General features: G+C 37.6%; 1 protein-coding gene across 2 annotated transcripts in view; it reads left to right on the forward strand.

The window, feature by feature from the left end:
• Nucleotides 1–18,135, forward strand: part of ADCY8 (adenylate cyclase 8) — a 131,990-nt gene that overhangs the window by 32,570 nt on the left and 81,285 nt on the right. The window lies entirely within an intron of this gene.

Below are 18,135 nucleotides of genomic sequence, written 5' to 3' on the forward strand. Positions count from 1 at the left end.
TATGTTGCATTCACACTGGAATATCAGAAGGTTCACTCACTGTTTAAAAACTTGCATTAAGATCAAAATACAACCAGTATGTATGTGTGTGTATATCTCTCTCTCTATATAGAAAGTATACATTACACTATTTCATTTTCAAATGAATTTAGCCAATCCATTTTGTCCTGTTGCATAGATGTGTATATTGCTTCTCAATTTTATTTCATTTACTTCTTGAAAGCCATACTTTTATACAGAGATCTAGCAAGGTGTCCCATTCTAGGCTCTACTGACTAATGACTCAGTATGAATGCATGACTGTGCTGAGTAATGCGAGTTACCTATGCCAGCACATCTCTCCAGCCATTGCTGACTGCAGAGGCTTTGAGGGATGCTATCAAGGATGCTCTATTCTCATTTTAAGTCTAGAAGCACATTTTTATGTTTGGTGGGGTTTTATGAGTTTAGAGGTTTTTTACATTTTTCTTCTTGTCCAATCTTTTATAAACTAATATTTTGTAAGTTTTACTTTGATCATTGTTTTCTAGAGTTTGTTGTAAAAATCTTAATAATAAGCTAGCAAAAGATTCCCATTCCAGATGATTCTGAGAATTGTCCGTTAGAATTAATTTATTCTGTCATGAGAAATTAAATTTCTACAGACAACTCCTTTTTTTGAGAAATTCAATGTTGATGAAATTTTATCTCCTATTCAGAAAATGAAGACGGAATGATTGCATTTGGATGGGGTTTAAGAAGTCAGACATTTATTTTTTTTTGGTGGTGGGGGGAAGTAGGAGTTGGGACTGAAATATTTGTTTTTAATCAGTCAATGTTGAACTGCACATTTTGTCTTGGCCCAGTGCCTTGCAAGGCTTCAGAGCTGTGCTGTCCCCTGAAGGCAGAGCTTCCTGGAGAGTTACCTCACTGCGGCTGAGACTCCCCTATAACCAGTGTAGTGTGTCATAGGCATCGTATGACTGGAAATGCATAAGAGAAAAGGTATTCAGGCCAAGGAAAAGGAAAATTCAGGCCACATAAAAATACAGACATCAAGACACCAAATGAAAGATCTCAATTCAATGATAAAGTAACCCAAAATTTAGGAACAAAACATTTTGAAATACATCTGATTTAATTTGTTGGAACTCTGAAACTGTGTTATTACCACAACTCTCTCTCTCTCTCTCTCTAAATACATGTAACATACATTTCAGCTTTTTGTTTATATTTGGGACAATGACAAAATATTCCAATACTAGAATGTCTTGAGGAATGGAGAGCCTGTTTCCCTCAGTCTTTTATTCTTTCCCTTTGCTTCTGAAGTAGTGGCTTATTTAAGCAGTTTCTAAACATACCTTCTTTAAGAAGACTGGCAATGTCACATTTTAGGTGACTGCTTTTCCTGAGCATCTTGTTCATGTTCACTTGATCAGTATCCACAGGCAGTAATTCAGGGACTGCTAACATTTTTCTGTCTTGAAGTCATGTATTTCATGATACAGGAGATCTGTAGTTGACATGAATGTAAAAATCATATTACCTGTTAATGCATATCACATTTTAAAAAGTAAGGATTAAATCATGATGAAGTTTAATAACTTCACTCTGTGACTTTCTAGAAAATAGTTCTGGTTTATGAAGGGCGGGGGGGGTAGGGAAGTGTGTGCAGACCAATATTGTGATGTGGCTTCTGAAAAGTTCTAAAAATATGGCTAAGGAGCTACATATGTGAAGAGAACATAGAGGAATACTTATTTGTGTAATTCTCCCAAGCAATACTTTCAGAAATTCCAAATTCTGTTCCATTCTGATTTGTTTCTCCTCCACTTCTCATAAGCTGTCTAAACTTAAGGTTTCTTACAGCAGGGTCAAGCTTTTTGTGGCTTTCAGTGATGGTACTGCTACTTTTTATATAAATGGGTGATGTAATTAAAATCTCTCTCAAGTTTTGTTTCCACCCCACACAGCTTCTACTTCTTAAACTGAAAATAATAATTAATTACAATGGGTAATTGTATTGACAGGTCATACATGTGATGCAGCATAGGAGGTATGACAGCTTGCCGGATAGGTCCCATAGGGTCTGGTTTTGTCCTTTGTTTAAATCAGAAGACCAGTAAAATTAAAGTAAGAAAAAACATGAGTTAAAACCATGGGGTGGTATGTTCTTCAATAAGTAATTGCAGAATAAGAATCCAATTTTTTGTAATTTTAAAGGTTATATAAATGCTTCAGATATACTTCAGTTCATTACCATGTATTGTTAAAACTAAGAAAGCAAGTTTCTGTACTCTCAAAATGGCCCTTCCAAATTCCTGGTATCCTTTAGATTTGTCATCTCCAATCATCTGTCATTCTAATAACTCTAAATGCTATTGCTGTCATTATTCAGTATTGTGTAATGCCTAAAAAAGCCAGTCATGGGAAGTCACCCAATTGCAAGCCAAACATTTTATAATCTATGTTTTAGAGACAAACAAGAGGTGCCATCAGATGTGGAGCTGTGCAAGGGAACAATAATACTGATAAGTAGGAATCTCTTTGCATTTCAGAGATTTTTAGGAATCCCTTAATATTTGCAGATTTTCTGGAATACAAATACAAAGTTTTTATTGTATCAGCTTCTGTCTTGTAGTGACAAGCAAGAGATTGTTCTGTACATCCTGATAAATTTCATATAGACAAGCTGAATTTTTTTCAGTGAAAGCAGTTTCATTTGTTCATTTGCCATCATACTTTTCTGTTAAGTGTGATGAAAATACAAAGTGAAACCACCAAAATCCCACCAGAGGTGAAAAACATTGTTTTTGTTGTTGGTTGTGCTACTCTGAGCTGAAATTTGGACAGTTAGGTGAGATAGTTTGTTTGCCAAATGTTATTTTTCAGTGCTCTCTTCCTTTTGTGAGGTTTTCAGAGTTTAAGGACTCCTTGCTCTGTTTCAGTATTGCAGTGAGGTTTTCTGATTTGACAGTCAAAGCCGTTTTGCTGTGCAGACATGCCTGCGTGCCATGCATTGTCTCCGTAAATCTGTATTAACTCCGTTGGTTCATTGTCCACAGAAAATATCCTCAGGTATAAGTTCAGCTTTTACGGTAATTGCAATTCATTCACTTACCGCTCAGGAAGGAAGAGGGTGAAGTGCAGACCTTTATGATGGAAAAGACTTTAAGGAGCCCGGGCAAAGTTTTTCAAAGCTATTAAATGACTTAATTTCCAGTTTCCATGTTTCAAAAACTCTGTACATTTAGGCTCCTACAGCTTTTTGATCCTTCCTCCCCCACCACCGTTTACTCTCAACAAGACTTTTGAGTAAAATTTTCAGAAGTATTTCAGACAGTTTGAGTTGTATTTTCAAAAGGGACTAATTCACCACGTATCTGAGTTTTTAATTATTTTTTTATTATTTGTAAGCACCTGGGGTTGTTAACAAGTACATATTAGCATTTTCAATTACAATGAATTTTCTAACTCTAATTACTCTATTAATAAAATGAACAGTACTGTGGATACAAAGGAGAATTACTCCAGCAGTCATTGCTAATGATGTTTGTGCACTTAACTGTATGGTATTATATGTGTGTCACCATTTAGAAATCCCAGCACTCTGTGAAACTGGGGGAACATCTGTGTCTATTTCTTTCCCAGTTTTCACTACAAAATTAGAATTTTGGTGAAGAGCTAAGACATTTCAGAGCTTGGCTTAGTTAAATGAGACTTCACTGCTGGTGACTACCAGGAAAACAGTATAGAAAGGTAGACATTCTGGAGAAGCAAGCTAGAGAAGGTAGCACACACAAAATAATGTGTCATAAAAAGAGTCTCAGTTTACCAGTTATTGATCAAATAATTAATTTATATTTTTCTAATTAATATATTTTCATCTATATGAATATATTATTCAGAATATAAATAGATATGAAAATATTATTAAAATATTTTCTAATGAATTGTAGTTAGCTGCTTGTCTTTAAGATACACAGTTAACCAACCAAAAACTGTAGCCATAAAATGCCCTGCAGTTTTGTTTTCAACACCCTGTAAATATGAATAAAAAAAAATATGAGATTCTCACATTTAAGTCCCTTTCATTCCAATGATATCATCACTTTCCACTGCGTGTTTGAAATTTTGGATCAATATTTTGATTTGACATCTGGGAGTTTCAAAAAAGTTAACATACAGTGCTGTACTTTGTTAATAACCACTTCAAAAACACTGTCTTCCTTTTTACCTTGATTTTGTTCTAAGGACACAGCAGGTGATCCTCCTTTTGTTATATCTGGGCAATGAAAATAGAAAGTATAACTTACTTCTTTAATTAGCTACTGCAAAACTTTCAAAAACAATTAGTATGTAATTTCCTTCATTGCAAAAATGCTGTGAAATTGCCTTAATGAAGAGTAGGAACCTGCATTAAATTTAATTTTCATTTCTATTGATCATCATACAAAATCCCCAAGTTTTACAGGAATGACATATTAAATCCAGACACATTGAAATGACGACTTTATGAAGAACTGAATTTACAATGTATTTCTGGTGTCCTTACCTCCTCTTTCTCCAGTAATTCATATTTGCTTGAAATTTGTCTAACATTTTAAATGCTCAAATACTACCATTTATAATTGTAGAGTCTCTCAGGTAACTTTGTTGCTCTGCCTTTTCCTCTACCACACATACATATTGCAAGATATACATAGCTGAAAACAATTATGCAAGGAGGTTAATATTTGACTTACAAAATTTCTTATGACTGAAGCTGGAAATGGATCCTTAAAATGTCTAGGAAGGGAACATCACAGAATTTAAGTAGCTAAATGACTTTAAAAAACAGTCCAGTGCTTACTTCTTATCTTGTAATAAGATCACATTACAGTACGGCTATTCATAGAAAAGTAATTTTACTCATAATTAAGAAATTTCTATGTCATGGCCACACTTCTGCTCTCCATCCAAGACCTCTCTAGACCACTGAGACTGATGAAGTCTGAATTAAGCAATAGGGAAATATGGGTGGGAGGCTGCTTTCAAGCTAAGCAACTTTGTTACACAGTATGATACTAACACTAATAACCTGTGGATTGGACTAGGTTTTTTTGTTTTTTTTTTTGTTTTTTTTTTTTTAAAGAATTAGATAAAGTCTCTCTGAAACATTTTATTTCTCTCTGAAACATTTTATTTACGTTATTTCTGGTAGATTTAGAGCATCTGATGGTATCTTGTGAAAGAAGTCTTCTCTGTAGTTGTTTGAGTTGATAAGTGAAATCAGTCCAGGTCTGTGTGATGCTTATACTCATCCCCTGGCAAGGTGTTTGTACTTGTTCTCACTGTAGCGGGTGCTGCATTGCTCATGAAAAGAAAACTCCCTACCTGGTGCACAGAGCTCACCAGCAAAGCTGCACTGCCACTGCTGCGCTAAGCCCTTGGGAGGGACTACACTCAACTCAGAAAGGAAACCTCTGGGTTTTAAGCTCTGAGAAGTCAAATAGAGATTCTTCTACTTTAGCACTACATTTGTGCAATTTCATTGGGGTTACCTAGTGCTAAAAGGTACTAAAGCTACAATGCATTAACCCTTTAGCAGGCAGACCCCTTTCTCTGCAGGCATCGTTTCAAATTCCACCAAGGGAAGGTTCTCTTACATGGAAATAAAACTCCTTCTCTGTGTCTTCCCTAAGTCTTAAGAATATTTTCTTGGGTGTCTAGCACACCGGCAAAGGAAAAAGAGGTGAAAGGTAGAAGAAGGAGCAATTAAGAGTTGGTGGGGAACAGCCACTGCCTGCCTCTAGTCTTGCAAAGAGTACTCAGGCGAGAAGGTCCAGGCTGGCATCGTACCCAGTCTACTGGGCTTCTGGGGATGCTTCCCATCAAGGTGATACGAAGGCAGGTATCTCCAGGCATAATTACAAGTTTGGTTTGGTTTTCTTCATTAAATGGTCTGATGAGAAGAGTCCTGTCTAAGAACATCCTAGCAGACAATTCCTCCCTGCAAGTCCTCGCGCTCGCTTACTGGACACCTACTTTTCAGCTAACCTCTTTCTCATAGGAGATTCCACTCCTCCACTCCACTCCATAGGAGAATCACCCATAGGAGATTCAATTCAATTGAAGCTCATTTTGAAAGTTAAAACAATTTGGATATTATTTCATTCAATTTCCACAGAGAATTTGAGCTCAACCACCCTAAAGAACCATTTGTGCAGGTGAGAAGAGAATTGTTTTGTTTTCTGGGTATGAACACACATTCTTTTTTTCCAGTGGGGGTCTCAGGGCTCTAGAATAAGACACCCCTTAGTCTTCACTCTATTGTTGGCATATTTATTTTCTCCTGTCTGTTATCTGTGGGAAAACTGTAATCCTCTCTTAATCTCTTTTTCCATTAGAAAACTATTTTTTGACCATTTGTTTCCTGTCTACCTCTATTTCCAGAGGATTTTTTTCACACTTGCCTCTATTTTCCACAACTTTAAGCTCTCTGCAGATCGATTAACTCTTTTTTTAAATAATAAATAATAAAAAAAGCTTAAATGTTGTGTAGATTTCATCAAAATTTTACAGATCTAGATTTTAATCAACTATTCAGTACTTTGCAACCTCTAAAGTAAGAGCAGATTGTACTGGGATTGGAAAGGACACTTTAAGAGGGTTAAATACTATAAAGTAATTTTTTTATAGATATATATATTGGTGCTAGGAATATGAAAATCTCTCTAAATTGGTATGAGGATAAAGTGCAGATTTGGTTTAAAAAAGAATAATCTGAATTTTAGAGTTCACATGACTTTCTTTTTTCATTTTAAAAGTAGTTTTAAATGCTTCATACATTAAAAATTATGATCACAATAACTGAGGCTTTATTTTTAAAGGGCAAACAATAACTTCACAATTAAAAATTCTGTGTGAACCTCTGGTTAGATATCGCATTTTAGTCAGCTTTTTTTTTCCTTTTTTTTTTTTTTTCCCTTTTTTAATAGGAAACAACCTGTGAAATGTGAGATGCTCAGAAAGGTTTCAGAGTTATCCAGACTTTATTTCATCTTGGTACCTTTCTTTAAAGAACAGTGATCCCAATGGAAATTTGTTCACAGTGTTGCTCCTTCGGTACTTAGAGGACCAAACACAAAGTATAACATACTGCTTAATCAAAGAAGTGAGGGAACATGCAAGCTTTACATTGCTCTTCATGATCCATACCCGAATTGTGATTCAGTAGGTGGCCTCTCTAGTAGTAGGTTTTAGTAGTAGAAAGTAGCAGGTCTCCTAAGTCCATTAACAGACTTTTCCTCCTTACGTGGGGTGGGGAGGAAGCAATATTTACGTGCACTTATGATTTTGTAAGTACCAGGAAGCACATCATAGGACCAGCACAGGAATTTTCTGTATCTTCTTGTCTCAAAACACCCCATCTGCTTAACCCACTTGCAGTAGAAAACACAACATTTTAGTTGTCAGATTTTAGATGTTATTCCTTCAGGTTTGCGGATGTTTGTTTCTTATCATTGCAGCATAACCCCCACAGTTTGTTTTCAAGTAGAAATCTAAGGTAAAACCAAGATAAAAGTAATCCTCCGCTTTCTCTCCCATTCCTTGCAAATCTGGAGTAGTCACATGGACTTGAATAGAATAATGAGATTTACAGCCAGTGCTACAGAGATGGGAATCAGGCCCTGAACTGCAATTTATACAGGGGAAAAACAATCCCAAAGAGTGTCAGGACTTCAGGCATGGGAGCTCTCCTTGGAAGAAATTGGTGAGAAGGAAACCTCTTCTTCCCCTCTCTAGTCGATGGCTTTTGGATTCATTAGTGATCAAACTACTTTCAGAAAATCTGTGTTGTGGGTTTTTTGATCTCTAAACCAGGCTGTTCAGATTCTGTGCTGGTTGATAGTGAATGGGACTGATAGTTTATCGATCAGGTTTTGGTGGCCTGTGCCTCCTGCGTTCTCAGCTCCTTGCTAAAGAGAAAGGTGTCTAATAAAGAATTAAAAAAAAAAAAAAAAAAAAAAAGAAAAGAAAAGAAAAAGAGGCATTATCACAGCTGCCACTGACTAGCAACGCTTGCTGACTGAGGGAGGCAGACAAAGGTGAAATGACTAAGGGGAACGAAACAGTTTCAGCCCCCTACAGTGATGAGACACTTCTGCCAGCTGGTCTGCAGTACAGTCATCTCTGTTTAAATAAAGAACTCCAGGTTCTCAATTCGTCACGCTAGTACCTTTCCTGAGCTCTGAATGTACTTATTCATTTGAAGCTGATTTTTCTTTCTTGTTGAGGATCAGAACTTTTAGGGTACTAAGGAAAGTTTATACTAACTTTCCTGAGTACTCTGAACTGCCTGTAGGAGGACTCTAAAAATGTCCTTACAAGCTTCACAAGTAATAGAGAGACTCTGTGGTCCAGATAATGGTTTTAAACCATCTGATCATGATGGCAGTACAAATTCTAAGCTGGCCATTGTCAAGTCACTGATGCCATTGCTGAGATAATTTAAATTAAGATATAAAATTTGGATTAATATTTATGACTAGGCTTAAGGTCTTTAAGTACCTACCTACCAGCCTATTAAAAGGGAATTAATTATCAGAAAGTGATCATTACTCCCACTTATAGAAACTTCCCAGGGGAAGTTTTATCCATCTTGTGCTGTTTAGTACTGCAGTCTTGTCAGTCTCTGACAAGGTGTATTCCTTGTTTTGACCAAGACAGACGACTTCCTAGCTCTTTTCCATCTTGTTGATCTGCAGTGATTTAGTTATATAAAGCTAAAAAACAAATGGCACGTGAGCTTGCTTTTGAAATTTTCCATGTGATTAACTGCAATAACCAGTACTGCTGAGAAATGTGTATTTTGCTGAAGTTGCCTGGTAATTTCTGAAGCAGAAAAAAATTAACAAAATGGAAAAAGAAACATCTAAATGAGCAGAAAGCAGAAACAGTGTGGAGCAGTTACCTGAAGATCCAACCGCAGATGAGTCAAAGCAGTCCTAAAGAAGTGAATGTGTACCAGGGCATAGCATCACAGACATTACAGACAGATATGGTCGTTCTGATATTTTAGAACAAAATTGAATTGTTGGAGCTGCTTTGTGCTCATTTTCTATTCTGGCAAAATAAGGAGTAGCTTAAAATTATGTCATTATGGAATCAGTCTCCAATAGGTATATCTGTCCTTCCTGTCCAAACTGACTGACATTTATGGAAGCCAATGTACTAGAAGACATTACAAAGCTTTTTGTTGAGATACGTGTCATATTTCCATATAAACGGATATTTTTCTTCTCTACAATTGTTTAATAAAGAATAAATTAAAAAAAATCATCATGAGATTTGGAAGAAACAAAATTTCAAAACTACAGAATTTGCTTTTCCATGTATTAGACACATATAATGGATTACTGTGGGGCTGGACAGTATCACTTGCAAGCTTAAATGTTCATGTCAACAAGATGGGGGGACCTTACCACTCTCTGCAACTACCTGACAGGAGGCTGTAAGCAGGTGGGGGTTGGTCTCTTCTCCCAGATAAAAAGTTATGCCAGGGGAGGTTTAGATTGGATATTAGGAGAAATTTCTTCACAGCAATGGTCATCAAGCATTAGAACAGGCTGCCCAGGGAGGTGGTGGAATCACCATCCCTGGAGGTGTTTAAAAAACACATAGATACGGTACTTAGGGGCATGAATTATTGATGGCCTTGGCAGTCCTGGGTTAACAGTTGGACTTGGTGATCTCAAAGGTCGTTTCCAACCTAAATGATTTTCTGATTATTTGATTCTAAAATGGGAAGGTAATAAAATTTTTTTTGTAACTTCTGCTTTCACTGCATGTCTTTGCTACATGGTTGGGTTTCACAACGGAACGTAATTTTAATGTGCTTTTCATTCAGGAGATAAAAAATCCTGTTAGACTCCAGAGGATCTGGAATTATTAACCATTGCTTGTACTCAGTATAGACAAAGGCACTGAATTTGGGATGTGTAGTTCCTATGACCTAAGCTAAAAGATAGCTCAAATGACAAAGCAGCGTCAAGAGATTGTTTCCTGATGTAGCCTGGCAGATTTAGCAGCTGGCCAGTGCAGTCAAGGAACAGACTTGTTCCCTGCAGCTCTTATGCCCAGACACACGTTCCCACCCACTCCCATGCAAGTTACTGGTGCTCATGTGAGCTGATTCATTGCACCCATGCCATACAGTGTGAGCATCAGCTGCACTTGGTTTCATGATTAATCATGTTACTTAAAAAAAATAATTTTATTAATAACTTTGTAAGTATTTTATGGAAGAATACAATTTTTCACCTAAAAGATAAACGCAGCAGCAGTTAACAGGTGCCATGCCAAAACAGGCAGGGTGGTTCCACCACTTCCCAGCATGCTACAGGATGAGCTAAGTGTTTATGAAGCCAACATGATACTGGGAAAGCATGAAAATGCAAACTGGCAGCCCTGGAATAAGCCTTCTACAGCTCAGGGAGCACAGGGCAAGAAGGCATTAAGATTGTGATAGCCAACTGGCTTGTGAGAAAGGCATCTCCTTTGATACCTGGCAATAGACTGTTAATCATCAAGCTGTGCCAAGATTTTGTAATGCGGCTTCAGGTACTTAAGTCTTCAAACACTTTATTTTCCGACCACAGTAAAGGAACATCAGTATCTTGCAGTCCTACATGTGCACAGATGCATGTGCTACATATATGGTTTCATGTTGTTTTGGACAATAGTATTTAGAAAACAATCGGATAAAATGTCCTTCCTGCAAGATGTGTGTGGAAAAAGTTTTTTTTCCTTTTTACATTGCCACAAACTTTATAACACTTCTTAGTCAACAACTAATTAGACACCATTATAATGTCATGACTCTCCTAAACACTGGTTTATCTATAATTTTGGATGAGACTCTAGCTATGTTTTATAGCCAATAGCTAAACAAAGGGAGGCTCCAAAACCTCGTGTGTAATCTGGCCTTGTTTCTCTTTGAGAACACCAGATGCCTAAATGGAATATGGACCCAAGGATGGGATAAGTAGGAATGGTAACTGCTTGAATTCAAATTAAAAAAAGTTGATATAGCTCATATTATATTTTGCAGCAGTAAGTAGTAAAAGCTAAAAGGCAACCTCATAATGCCTCAAGTTTGAACATATTAGACATTTCAGTTCCTTCTATATTTTTAAATTACTTGCCATAGTCTCGATAATGCATAAGAAAGAACAGCTGCAAATAGACTGTCCATTGTGAACTGAAGTAAGAATGAAGGCATTTCTCCTTAGAGATCTTCATCATAATGAGGGGTGCTATTTCTCATTTTCTAGAGTGGCATCTACAATAATTACATCTATTCTGAACATTGTCATTTTTTCCATAGAAAACAATGCCATCTTTATCTACTTCCCTTAAGCATAACAAAGGCTCATGTACTCCAGAAAGGCTAAACCCACTGCTTTTAACAGCCCTTTTCTCATGCAATTAAGTTCAATGCTTAAGACAGTAAAGTCTCTATGATATTAATTGTAAATGTTGTTAAAGCCAAGCTTGATGATTCTGGCAAAATGATTCTTAAAAATCAAGATGAAAAGTGTGGCACAGTTTCTCTAGAGTCTCTGTTGATTACACATTTCTGCAGTATGTCCACTACAGTTTTACAGAAGTGTCTTGGGAACAGCCATAAGCAACTTATTCCGTGATCCAAAGACTTCCTCCCTCAAGGTATATCCGAAAATATGTGTAGACGAGGAAGAACAAAACCTAAATTGAACTGTTTGGTCAAGAGGGGCTTTTCATCCCTTGGCAAAGCCCACTCCAATAAAGACGTTGAGAAACCAAGGAAAATTGCAGGGTAGTATAGGGCAGCATTTCACCATTTGCCCTGTGCCATGTAAGGGGAGTTGGTGCAGGGAGTTTATGCAGACAGCAGACCCTTCAGGGATGATGCCCTCACATGACCTGCAAGGAAACCTTAGGGAGTTTGACCTTCTTCTTGGCAACCTCCTGCAGGTCTCAGGTTGCTTGTTGATGTTTTCTGCTTGTTGGTATTTTGTTCTCTTTGATCAGCCCCAGTGGAAAGGTCTCCAGTTCAATTTTTATTCACAAGACTGAGACCTTGTGCACTGGTTAATTGACTCTTCTAAAAAACTTCTCCAAAGATTTTTATTTACTCGTCAGGGACATGTCCCACTCTTCCATGAATGTGCCTAGCTACAATTGTACAGTTATAAGCACTGTTGATACCCCCTGATTTCAGTATGAGGGACACAAGGGATCAGTGCGTGCAGAGCACAGAAAAGTTTTTCAACAAAGAATGACTATTGCAGATGCATAAATCAAGAAGTGGGCATTATAGAGAGTATCAACGTTACAGTCTTGGAACTTTAAACAGACATAGATTACCCATTAAGTTAATTTGCTTTATCACTTCAGGATTTATTTCATTGTTCTTAAATTTTCTTGAAGGAGTAGATTGGGTAGGAGTCAGGTCCATATTTAGACACCTCCTAAAATAGGTGACTACATGCTCTTTACACCTCTGAGCTCCCATTACAGTCAGCTGAGACCTAGTCAATACAGACAACGGAGCCTGGAGAGATCTGTAGTGACACCAAAGTAGTCATTTACATCTGATCTGTTGAGTATATCTTCCGATTTGCTGGATAAAATGGAAGCTTGGGCATACTTATACTGTAGTCACCAACATTCAGGTGTCTGATTCCAGACCTGAATTCTACCACCATGTCATTACATTTAGTGATTTCTAGTAATGTTTTCTTTTGCTTGGCTATTCTTTGGGTTATAGGTTCTCTTTTCATTTATTTACTCTAAACTCTGACTACTCCCCCTTAAAGACTAGGGCTGATTCATGTCATGAATGGTTAATAGGGGAATAGATCACTGATCACCATCTCTTTTTTTAACATCCCTTTGTTGCTGTGCCTTTCTTCTAGGTCTTTTCTTTTGAACAAATATATCTCTGTTCCTTTTCAAACCACTTACCACTACTGCTGCTCACCTTTGAATTGTCTGCACTTAACCAATTGCTCAACTAGCAAGCTTTCAACAAAGCTGGATAATGTAATTTCCCTCACCCTTAAGTACATGACACTTCTTTATTAGACCTTTCTCTGAAAACAAGAAGATATTTTTTTCTCATGTCTTTCCCTCGCTCTCTGAAAATGCCTTCCAGGAAAGACTGACTAGAAATGTGAGGACTCTTTATTCATGCAAATAGTAAGGTATGGAAGACTATAAAAAAATTGTAATTTTCTTTTCTGTGATTTGCTATTGCTCTTTTGCACAGATTTGCGCTGTTCTTGTGCCACAGCATCTAAATCTGTGAAATGGGAATAATAATATTTAACTACTTTAAAGGGGAGTTATATGCAAGGATTTTTATATAAAGGGGATGGTGATCTGACACTCATTCCTGGATGACTGAAAATCTTTTGTAACTGCTGGATTGAAGCAAAGTGATGTGAAAGGCCTGTGAAGAGGGACATATCTTGGTCCACAGAACATTAGCATCAACTGTAGGAAAAGAAAGGGTGGTCGTGATCCACATTAGAGCCCACCTTTCAGTGCTCACTTTGTGGAAGGGGCCTGGTTCAGCAACCCCACCACCTTGTCAGTCTGATGTGGTGTAAGAGCAGCTTGGAACAGCAAAGGACAGCTGATGCCTGTGGAGGGAAGAGTTTTATGTCCTTTGAATGTTTCAGTACCAGGGAATTGACTGGTGGCTGGAACGCCTCATAAAAATATTTATAGGCACACACACACTCACACACATGCACACTTGTATGTTATTTTTCTTGTGGTGTTCCTCCATAGCATGACATACATGAATGAGCTGTGTATGCACTTTCAGTTGTGATCCTAACAAGAGCTCTTTCCATGCTACAGTGTTAATAGAGGAGGAGTGCCACAGAGCCATCCTAATTAACCTCTTTTTTTATGGGTCATTGCCAAATCTTATGTGCAGCCAAGAATGTTTAACTTACCTTAATATGTAGCATGAAGGTTAAGATATCAAATGTTGTGGACACATTTTTCTTGGCTTAGTGAACATTTGCCAAGTGAACTATGTTTTATTTTAAATAAACATTCCAGAGCCATTGCTTGACACCTTCTTAAGTGAATGTGAACTAGGAATATAAGTTTTTCCTTTTGAGAAAAAAGTACATTCTCCACTTTAGCCATATGTGTATGAAGAAATGATTTTTTTTACCATTCTTTTTATGTTCTTTTATCTCAGATGTCATAAACAGTTCAATAATAACCAGGATTTCTGTTTGCCTTCTTTCTTTTATCTTCTTTTCTTTTTGAAATTGTATTCCTATTTGTCTTCCTACAAGGATATATTTCTCTTATAGTGGAAAGATTTTGTGCTATTGTGAAATATCTTCACAGGAACTCATTGAATACTTTAATCAGATGGCTCCCTGAAAGACAGATCCGATTTATTCAAAGGGTGGTTTTATTATATGGTTGTATTGAGCAATGTATCTTAATAGCAAAGGAATAAGGCAACACCTATCCTAAGTGCCTTCTGTTATAAGAGGCTGAAGGACACAAAACACCAAAATTATTTCTGGTTCCTGGAGTATCAATCAGCAGCTTTTCCCAAACATGCTGTCTTAAGATGCCACAGGACATTTGCTTGAGAGTGGAGCTACCTTAGGCCTGGGCATTCCTGTGAAAACCTGGGTTTGCAGGAGTATAAAGGACCTCCTGAGGAACTGGTTTTCTTCATGCTATCACAAGCACGACATCCAGTGTCTAGATATCAGAAGAGGAGTGGAGGATAGCAGAATTCCCAGGTGGGAAGGGTGGAAGAAAGTCAAGACAGTGCAGCTGTGCTAAAATTAGTACCACCCTGTATGGGGAAACAGAAAGTCTGAGCTCTGCTTTTCACCAGAATAAAGGATGAGCTCACTGTGTGATAGCTCACTGCCTGCTCTCTATCAGCTATCACTGCCTTGTGTCAGTTTTTTTTCTCTCCTTCATGAAGGCAGCCCTTGATTTAGTAAAAGTTTGTAGAACAGGGGTATCAAAGATTAGTAGAGTCTCGGCTCTCTCATCTTCCATGTTAGCATGTTATGTAGGCAGGAGCCCAGGAGAAAGCTGCCACCTCGGAGTGGAGGTCACACACCTTCACTCCGGCAGAACCTAAATTAGCAGCACGTGTTTTGCCTTCTTAAGCAAATGTACAGTTCACCTCAGCTGGGGCTGCCATCTGGACAAATGAAGGTATTTATCTACAATGTGTTTCCCTTGTAGTTGAAGGTTGTTTGCTAACTAATGACTAAGACTGCTCAGAGAGGGTATTCTTCATGGTCATCACTACAGAAGTTGTAAGTTAGAAATGATGTTGCCTCCTGTCAAGGCTGGGGAGGGGTTCCTTCATTTTTTTCAGATGTTTCATCTACAGCTACATTTCTTCCACAGCATCTGATCTCGCTAGCATCAAAACTGGCATTTTCATTATTGTTTTGCCTTTCTCTTTCATCACACCTATCATCCCTCTGCTTTGTCATGTTCTCTCTGAACAAATTTTCCCCTCAAGAAGGGACATACCCCACAGTCTGGAGAATATTAGTTTATGTTATATTCTTCTAATATCAAGTTGCCTTACAAAACCCTCAACATCAGTTTCTCTGGCAGAAAACAAAAAGTATATATAACATGTTTAATCTTCCACAAGAAAACTGATAGTACAGGGAGGAACTGAAGCCAGGACTCCTGGGTGCTACGTGCTTAGGTACTTGTGAAAAGTGGCCCAGTCTTCATCATTAAATATTGTCTCACTGCAGCGTGCTACAAGAGCCATGGGGTATGCAGCTGCAGCCAGAAAGAAAGCTAAGTAGTGCTGAGCTAAATGCCAAGATACCATTATGGTGATAGAAGAACCTGAAAGCTTAGAATCAAAACCTTCCCTTTTGTAAGATTTAGAATTTCGATGCTGAGAAGCGTTGTATTGCCTGCGGAGTGCATTTTCACTTGTATTTAGTCTGTGGTACGCAGTAGGGATGGTGCTCTCCTTACAGCTGGTATAAGAATTAACTGTATTCTTCTAAATCAACCTAAAATTGCTTCATATTTATCTCCGTATTTCTCCTAAGTGTGACCAAAATAGACCTTTTGGAGACCGAAACTCTTCTGAGGTCTGAAAGGTGAGGTACATGCAGAAGAAAAGGCTGCTCCTAATGTAAAAAATAAGTAAGAAATGCTCACGGAAAATGCAAATGCTGTATAAGTCAAGGTCTTCAGTCCAAGTTAAGGCAATAGGAATCAAAGAAAATGGCCATTGCCAAGAATTCATGACAAGAATGAATTTTTCTCCTGACTGGCTAGAACAGGACACAAAGCAAGACGAGACTGGCTTAGCTGACAAAAAAAAATATATCAGAAATTAATGTTAAGATTTGGATCATGTTTATCTAGAAATGGTCATAAACAAAATACATCTATTTTCCATGTTTGTGATAACTTAGCTTCATATCAGTAATTAGATTTTATAAGATGTGCTCTGCCCTGAACCAGAGCTCCTCTGGAAATGAACTTATGTCTTACTTCACACATCCTTCTTGGTTAAGTATTTCTTGTGAATAGTGGTAATGAAGTGTTTGTTTCCTTACAGTTTAAAAGCTTGAGTAAGACAGCCTTAAAGAGCTGCAAGCTACTAGAATTTCTGAATATTTTAAAACTGATAAAGCTATTTCCAGGACTCATGATTTTTCTCATCAGATATTTGTATGACATTATATTGAATAACTTATTTTAGCCCGTACTTGTATTTTCAGTAAAGAGATTTTGACACCTTTGGACATTTTCTTCTCTGAAATGGAAGTCTTGATTATATTTTTGCTCCCACTTCATGTCTGGGTTCAACACTGATTTCAATTCCCAGACTTTCAAAGGGCCAAAGTGTGATGGGTAGGGTGGAGTGGGATGGAGAAAGGGTTTGTGGAAATAGCTGTCTTTCCTATATATGAAAGGGAAGTGTTGGTCTGGAAACCACCTCCACCCCCCATTATGGCTTGGTACTATATAAATGCCTTCTCCACAATAGTATCACTAATCTGCTTTGAAAATACAGGAAGAGATTCGCACTGCACTGTATTTTCTCAGTGGGCATTGCCTGGGAGGACTTTTTTGATTGGTGTCTCTATTTGTGCCTGATTTGGAAGTTCACATCTTTTCCTAGACCTGCGCTATTCCCCAAAATGTCACCTGAAATCTGGTGATATGTAGCTTACAAAACTGACATTCTTTTCTTTGATTCAATAAGATTTTGCTCTTTGCAATCCTGTAATGCAAAAGATGATTAATAATTTGGAGTCAGTTCAGTGAAAACCTGCTAGCTTTTCCTCAAGAGTGGTTTGGAGTGATATATTCCGAAACTGGATAAATCTGATTAATCTAGAAAAGAAAGACTGAGGGCAAGAGGACACAATAACAGTATTTCAGTACAGGAAGATTATAACAAAGAAGGCAGCAATCAATTATTATCCATACCCACTTCGAAAGGATAAAGCTTAATTTGCAGAGAAGGAGATTTGGGTGGGATACTTGCAAAATTTGCCAAAACTGTCAGACTGATGAGCTGCTGAAACAGAAACATTCTCAGATCTCTCAGAGGATGATCTAGGCCTTTCATGAAAGAATTCAGTAATTTTTCAAGGGCTTGCCTGGCCCTACTTACATCTGGTTAGTTATATTATGACAGGGACTGATCTTATACATTAATACTACATATATATGTACACTAATATGCGCTGATGTACTGTATAGACACACTACTAATACACTACTGTAGACTGTTACTCTACTAATATACGTTAATAATATACAGTGTTAATAAACATGTGCATGTATCTGATTACTTGTCACTTCAACTTGTCTCAAATGTTTACTCTTCCTGAGTGTTCCTGAGACACAGACAAAGCTCATTAGAAATGCTGACTATGTTTTCCAGTCTTCCCAGAAGAGAAGACCAGTTTGAATGGCTTTATTTAAATTCATTTGCATTCGCCCTTACCTAAATCAATCAGTCAAAAGACATGCTAGCCCTAAGTCCTGGGTGCACAGTCTGCAAATGTCAGTTCAGGGAGCTCCTGCATCTTCTTCCAGTAGCAAAGCACAGGACTGGAACTATTGCAT

Source organism: Falco peregrinus, chromosome 3 (assembly GCF_023634155.1).
Source record: "Falco peregrinus isolate bFalPer1 chromosome 3, bFalPer1.pri, whole genome shotgun sequence".
In the NCBI taxonomy this organism is placed as follows: domain Eukaryota; kingdom Metazoa; phylum Chordata; class Aves; order Falconiformes; family Falconidae; genus Falco; species Falco peregrinus.